Source organism: Orbicella franksi, chromosome 15, assembly GCF_964199315.1.
Source record: "Orbicella franksi chromosome 15, jaOrbFran1.1, whole genome shotgun sequence".
NCBI classification, from domain to species: domain Eukaryota; kingdom Metazoa; phylum Cnidaria; class Anthozoa; order Scleractinia; family Merulinidae; genus Orbicella; species Orbicella franksi.
This window is the reverse complement of record NC_138159.1, coordinates 3,948,370-3,954,434: the sequence shown is the minus strand read 5'-3', so window position 1 is coordinate 3,954,434 and position 6,065 is coordinate 3,948,370.

Here is a 6,065-nt window from a genome sequence, read left to right as displayed (position 1 = left end):
TAAATCCAGGTTTTTCAATGCAACTGCCACGGAAGCTGATCCCAAAACAGGAGATATGAGTGACGAAAAGGACAGCGGAAGTTGATCACATAAGAATAAAACTTGAAATATTCGAGAAGCGTTAAAAACGGCAGCTATACTCGGTGCGCATACATCATCACTATTAGGGGTATTAAGGGTTATTAGGGGTGTTAGGGGTATTAGGGGTAATTAGGCGTATATGGGATATTAGGGGTAATTAGGGGTATTGGGTGTATTGGGGTATTAGGAGTACTAGGTGGTACTAGGGGTATTAAGGGTATTAAGGGTATTCTTCTAAGTAAAGGTTTTTAAAACAATTTGAATTAAAAACTAACGTGCGACGTTTCGACCGAACTTCGGTCATTATCAAGCTTAAAAGTGAAGATAAAAATTTTGCATAAGTATAAATAAAAAACAAAGAAGTCAAAGTATGTAAAGTATGAAAATGTAAAAAGGGTGTTAAGAACAATAAAATGCATGCAAGATGCCCACATACTACAGGAGATATGTGAAAGACACGTTAACTATTATGCCAGATAAATCATCAGCTAATAACTTTTTCGAGGCTCTTAACCACTGCCACTCTTCGGTTAAGTTCACTGACGGAGATGGAGAAAAATGGCATGCTTCCGTTTCTTGGCACACAGCTCCTCAACGAATCTACACAAATCCAAACCAAAGTGTACGTCAAACCTACCAACACTGGCCTTCTGCTGCATTACAAGAGCCATGTTGATGATCGCTACAAGCGCGGCTTGCTGAAAACTATGCTTGATCGTGCCTTCCGCCTTTCTTCCAACTGGTCCTACTTTTCCGAGGAATGTGATAGGCTAGACGGTGTTTTCTCGACTGAGTTACCCAGACAGGTTAATTAAACCCACCATCTCGCGCTTCATTGCAGTCAAAACTTCTGGTCAACCTGTTCCCGAGTTACCAGCTGTTAACAATGAATTAGATCCTGTTCGCGCGTTGCTCTGCCATTTAAAGACCAGGGCCGGGTTGTTCGAAAGGCGATTAACGCTAACCCAGGCTTAAAAGTTAATCGAAGTATCCATTTTTCTTGTATAAAAATGCTTTTCACTGCTTGTGTTTTGCGTAGTTTGAGATTTTTCAAACTCAAACCTGAAGGACAAACAATATAAACAGAAAATAGCACCCAAAAGTTACAAAACTGAAATCGAAATTTTCGCTAATCCTGGGTTAGCTTAATCGGGCTTTGAACAACCCGGCCCAGGCTTCAGCCGATATCGTACGAGCACAACTCAAAGATCTGAACCAGAAAATTCAAGTGACCGTACATCCCACGTTTGCAAGTCACAAGATCAAACAACATCTAAAACCGCGCGAAGTCAAGCCGTCTATTGTTAACCAACAATCCCTTGTTCATCCATTTAAATGTGACCTGTATGATGTAGGTTATGTTGGTTACACGCGGCGGCATTTGCATCAACGCTTAGAAGAGCTCAAGAATGCGTCTTCCTCCATTAGAAAACATTTTCGTGTGAAACATTCTTATGTGCCCAAGGATCTTACCAAGAATTTTACCACCGTAAAAAAGTGCAAGAACAAGTTTGGCTCTCTCATTTATGACTGAATGTTTTTGTTGATGAACTGAGACTCAATGTACAGTCAAACTCAATTCGTGCGAAAGTTGTTAATAATTTTTAATTATGTTATTCTTGCATGCATTTTATTCTTCTTAACACCCTTTTTTTACATTTTCATACTTCTTTGTTTTATATTTCTACTTATGCAAAATTTTTATGTTCACTTTTAAGCTTGATAATGACCGAAAAAGTTCGGTCGAAACGTCGCGCGCTTTTACCGTTAGTTTTTACTTCATATTGTTATTAAGGGTATTAGGGATATTAGGGGTATTAGTGGTATTAGGGTATTACTAGTATTAGGGGTATTAGTGGTATTAGGGGTATTAGTGGTATTAGGGGTATTAGGGGTACGAGAGGTAATTGGGGTATTAGGGGTATTAAGTGTGTTAGGGATATTAGGGGTATTGGGGGTATAAGGGGTATCAGGGGTGTTAGGGGTGTTAGGCGTTATTAGGGGTATCAGGGGTACTAGGGGCACTAGGGGTGTTAGGGGTATTAGTGTTATTTGGGGGTATTACGGGTATTACGGGTAATTATGGGTATTAGGGGTATTAGCGTAATAAGGGGTATTAGGGGTATTAGGGGTATTAGAGGTATTTGGGGTATTACGAGTATCACGGGCAGGGGCGGTCCCCCGCCCCTGATCACGGGTAATTAGGGGTATTACGAGTATTAGGCGTATTAGGGGTATTAGAGGTATTAGGGGTAGGAAACATTTTGAAAACGAAGCTTTTCGAAAACAATGATGTCACGATAATCATGTGATTTCCCTGCTCGAGGTTTTTAAAATGATCGGTGGTGGCTACGTTTTCAAATTTCTCCGGTGTAGGGTGGACGGGAAACATTTGATGCGTTTTGAGAGTGAAAACACCGTTTCCAAACTTCTCCGGCGTGTTGCACGTGTGGACGAAAACATTTTGAAAACGAAGCTTTTCGAAAACAAAGCTGTCACGATATTCATGTGATTTCCCTGCCCGAGGTTTTTTTTAAACACAAATCAACAATGACCGGTGACTGTTGCGTTTTCAAATTTCTCCGCGGTGTAGTGTGGACGAAAAACGTTTGATGATAAGTTTTCAGAGTGAAAACACAGTACCGTTTTCAAATTTCTCTGCCGCAGTGTGGACGGGGCCTCAAACAAACGGTCCTAAATGGTTAGCTTTGCGCGATTAAAAAGCCTTGCATATTTCGTGTTTCGTTAGAAGCTCGAGGGTCTCAAAGCGAAACGAAGGAAAATGACAGATGTGATCGATTATTGGCAATTTTCGTTTTATGTGAAAATGGAAAGACAAAGTGTTATCGAGAGGAGACATGCTCAGTGCATCGACAGTTTTCCTCGCGTGACTTGCCTGTGTTGCGAAAAGAAAAATTGTTTTGGGAACAAAATTTTGTCCCCGCAACATGTTGCATGGGATTTAGCTGCTGTGACACCGTGCGTTATGAAGCAGGGACAAAATGACCTCAGCTTTCGATGTCGCATCGTGTGTACTGCTCTCCCAAACTGTCCCTGTTACAACATAGAAATTAATCAATATCCGCTTCGTGTGCACCAGATTGACCGCCCACCCTATGTGTATACACATGCAGGAAGAGTCTTGTGTCCGCTTCGTGTCCACGCAGCATGCCCCTTAGTGTGTGTGCCGACCTCTATAGCCTGAACTGTCAGTTATCTCCAGGCCTCCCGCCCTCAATCTAATCACCGGGCGATTAGGTTGAGTGCGGGAGATGACTAACATTTCAGGCTACGGGTCGCTACGACCTTTGCTGAAGGGTCATATTAATGTGCTAAAAGTTACGTTTATAACGTATAAGTCCATTGCCATTTTTCTTGTTTGCTCATAATACTGTCGAAGCTAAGTTGTCCTTGCATTCTGCAGTACTTAAATGCTACTAAAAATGAAATACTACCCGGAATTTTAGTATACACATCCCTGCTTTATCTACGTGTAACGTAATTACAAATTCGGGAGAATGTTTCCGGCTAAACCGGTGGGTAGATCTGGCGAGATCTAAGGCCCGGTCCACACTACGCTAGAGAAATTTAAAAACGCCAGCTTTTTGTTTTCGCGTCGGGTACAGAAAACATGTTGAAACAGAGCTTTCTGAAAACGATGGCGTCATGATGACCGAGTTTTTTTTTTCTTTTTTTCTTTCAAACACATGACTCTAAAAGACCTAAAATAACTAGTGATTGTCGTTGTGTTTTCAGCTTCCTCCGGCGTACTGTATATGTGGACGGAAAACATTTGATGCGTTTTCAGAGTGAAACCATCGTTTTCAAATTTCGCCGGCGTAGGGGACCGTTCATTTTTTATGAGGGATGGGGGGCTGGTGGGATTTGGGAAGCACCATTTAAAAATCGCACGACCCCCCCTCAGCTTACCAATTTTTTCATATGGCCCCCCCTTATAGCGGTAATTTTTTGGGATGACCTCCCCCCAAAAAAAAAAAATTGAACAAACAATATTTAGATTTCAACTTTTTTAATATTTCTCTATTATCCCCCTACTTCACGTTATTGTGCTCACTATGAAGACAAAATTAGAATCCCTATACTACAGAGAGCTGTTGTTTAAAAAACAAATCAAAAGAAAGAGAAGTCAATTTCGGATCTCCTAGTTATGGCTCACCCTGAGCGTGTGGCATTTGGCCTCTCATTGGCATCTTTCTCATCTGAATTGATGAGTTGTTGAGTCTTCTCCCCGAGAGTCAATGGCATCACTGTCATACTCATCATTGTCACTTCCATCCATTTCATTGCTGTCAGCACTTGCCCTGTCGTCATTTTGTGTCAATGTCCTGGCATTTCTCAGTGTTGGTTGGCCAGCTCTGATAAGACTCTTCTGCTGCAAGCATGAATGTCTTACAATTGCCTTTACTTTCTCACTCTTGCTGCGTTTCAAATGCTGCTTCAGCCCCTGGTGGTTCAAGTATTTGTTTAGTTCTGGAACACGGAGCTTTTTAAGCTTGGTTAGATCTTCGCACAACTCAGTCCAAGGATAATCCTCATGTGATTTATATTTTGCGTCCCTACTTAACTTTGCCTTTTCTCCTGCTCTCTTTTTCCTTTTTAATTCCAGCACTTCAAGATGCTGAAGATAATCCACCACAAACTTTGATTTGACAATAAACTTATCTGCAAACAGAGCAACGCTCTCTGGGTCAGATAAAACCAGCCTGCCACTTCCATGCTCTTTCTTCGCTTGGACCCTTAGCTGCCAGTCATCTGGATCACGCCCTTCTTTTGGGGTCTTCTGGTAGGAGAGGTAATGGTATTCCGGTAGGCAGGAATGGTCAGGAACTGGTTTAGGGTATCTTTCTATGGGTGGTCCAGTCCATTCACAACAAAGAGAACAAATTTCTCCTTCCTTTTCCTGACAGGACAACTTTAGAAACTCCCTGTAGTTCTCCCCCTCCTCATAGTGCTCATTCATAAACTTCTCAATCTTACGGAAGTAACAGTGGCCTGGAACAGAGTCTTTCCTTGCTCCTGCATTGTGATACTGAACCAAGTACAAAGTGTTATGAGAAAACTGGAAATCTGTTGATGCGTTGTGTGAAACACATTGTTACATTTAATTTACAGATGTCTTTATTTGGAAGGTTTTCCCCTCTACTCTAGTGACAGGCATGTTTAAATGTTGCCCTGTGCAGGTAGAACAAAAAGCTATGAGTGTTCTCAAATCTTGCAAATAGTGGATTACTTTTTATAAAGTTTAGCATACTTGTTATGGTTTAAATTTATCTATGGTTTAAAATTTCTTAATTTTCAATGTCTCAAGTTCATTGTCATAATTCAGAACAAAGAGAAATGAGAATCCAATTGGTTTGAAAATTTTAGCCAAAACTAAATTTAAACCATAACATACCCATGAAGGGCTTTTCCAATCGGGAAAAGAGTGCATTACTACATGAGCATCATGAAAGAGGCTCATTCCAAAATGCGCAATAATGGCGAAAGCAACGAGTCGTTTAAGAAAAGGTTTACAGCTGAACGATCCAGGCAGTTTGACATCTTACAAGCAAAAGAAGCAATCTTTCTAAGTGCGGATGGCTGTTCAGAAAGGGCGAGTGAGTTTTCCATGCCAGGGTACCAGTTGAAGCCCAGTGATGGACGAAAACTGAACTTCTCCATCAAAGAGCACAGAGCAATGGTGGAAAAGTTGAATGTCATATTGAAAGATGTAAAGGAACACGTTTCCACACTCTTTCAGTCCAATTGGCTTGCTTTGAAGCAGGGCGAAGAATTTGCCCACAGTTTTAATGTAAAACAGATCAAATGTATAGAAGCTAAGTTGATGAAGGTCACGCAGGACACGGAAGCACTAGAAAATAAGAAGAGCAATTATAACAGCATATTCAAGGGCATACTCAAACAACACATCAACAAAAGGAGAAGGAAAAAAGAAAACCACAGAAAGTCAAATGAAAGAAAGA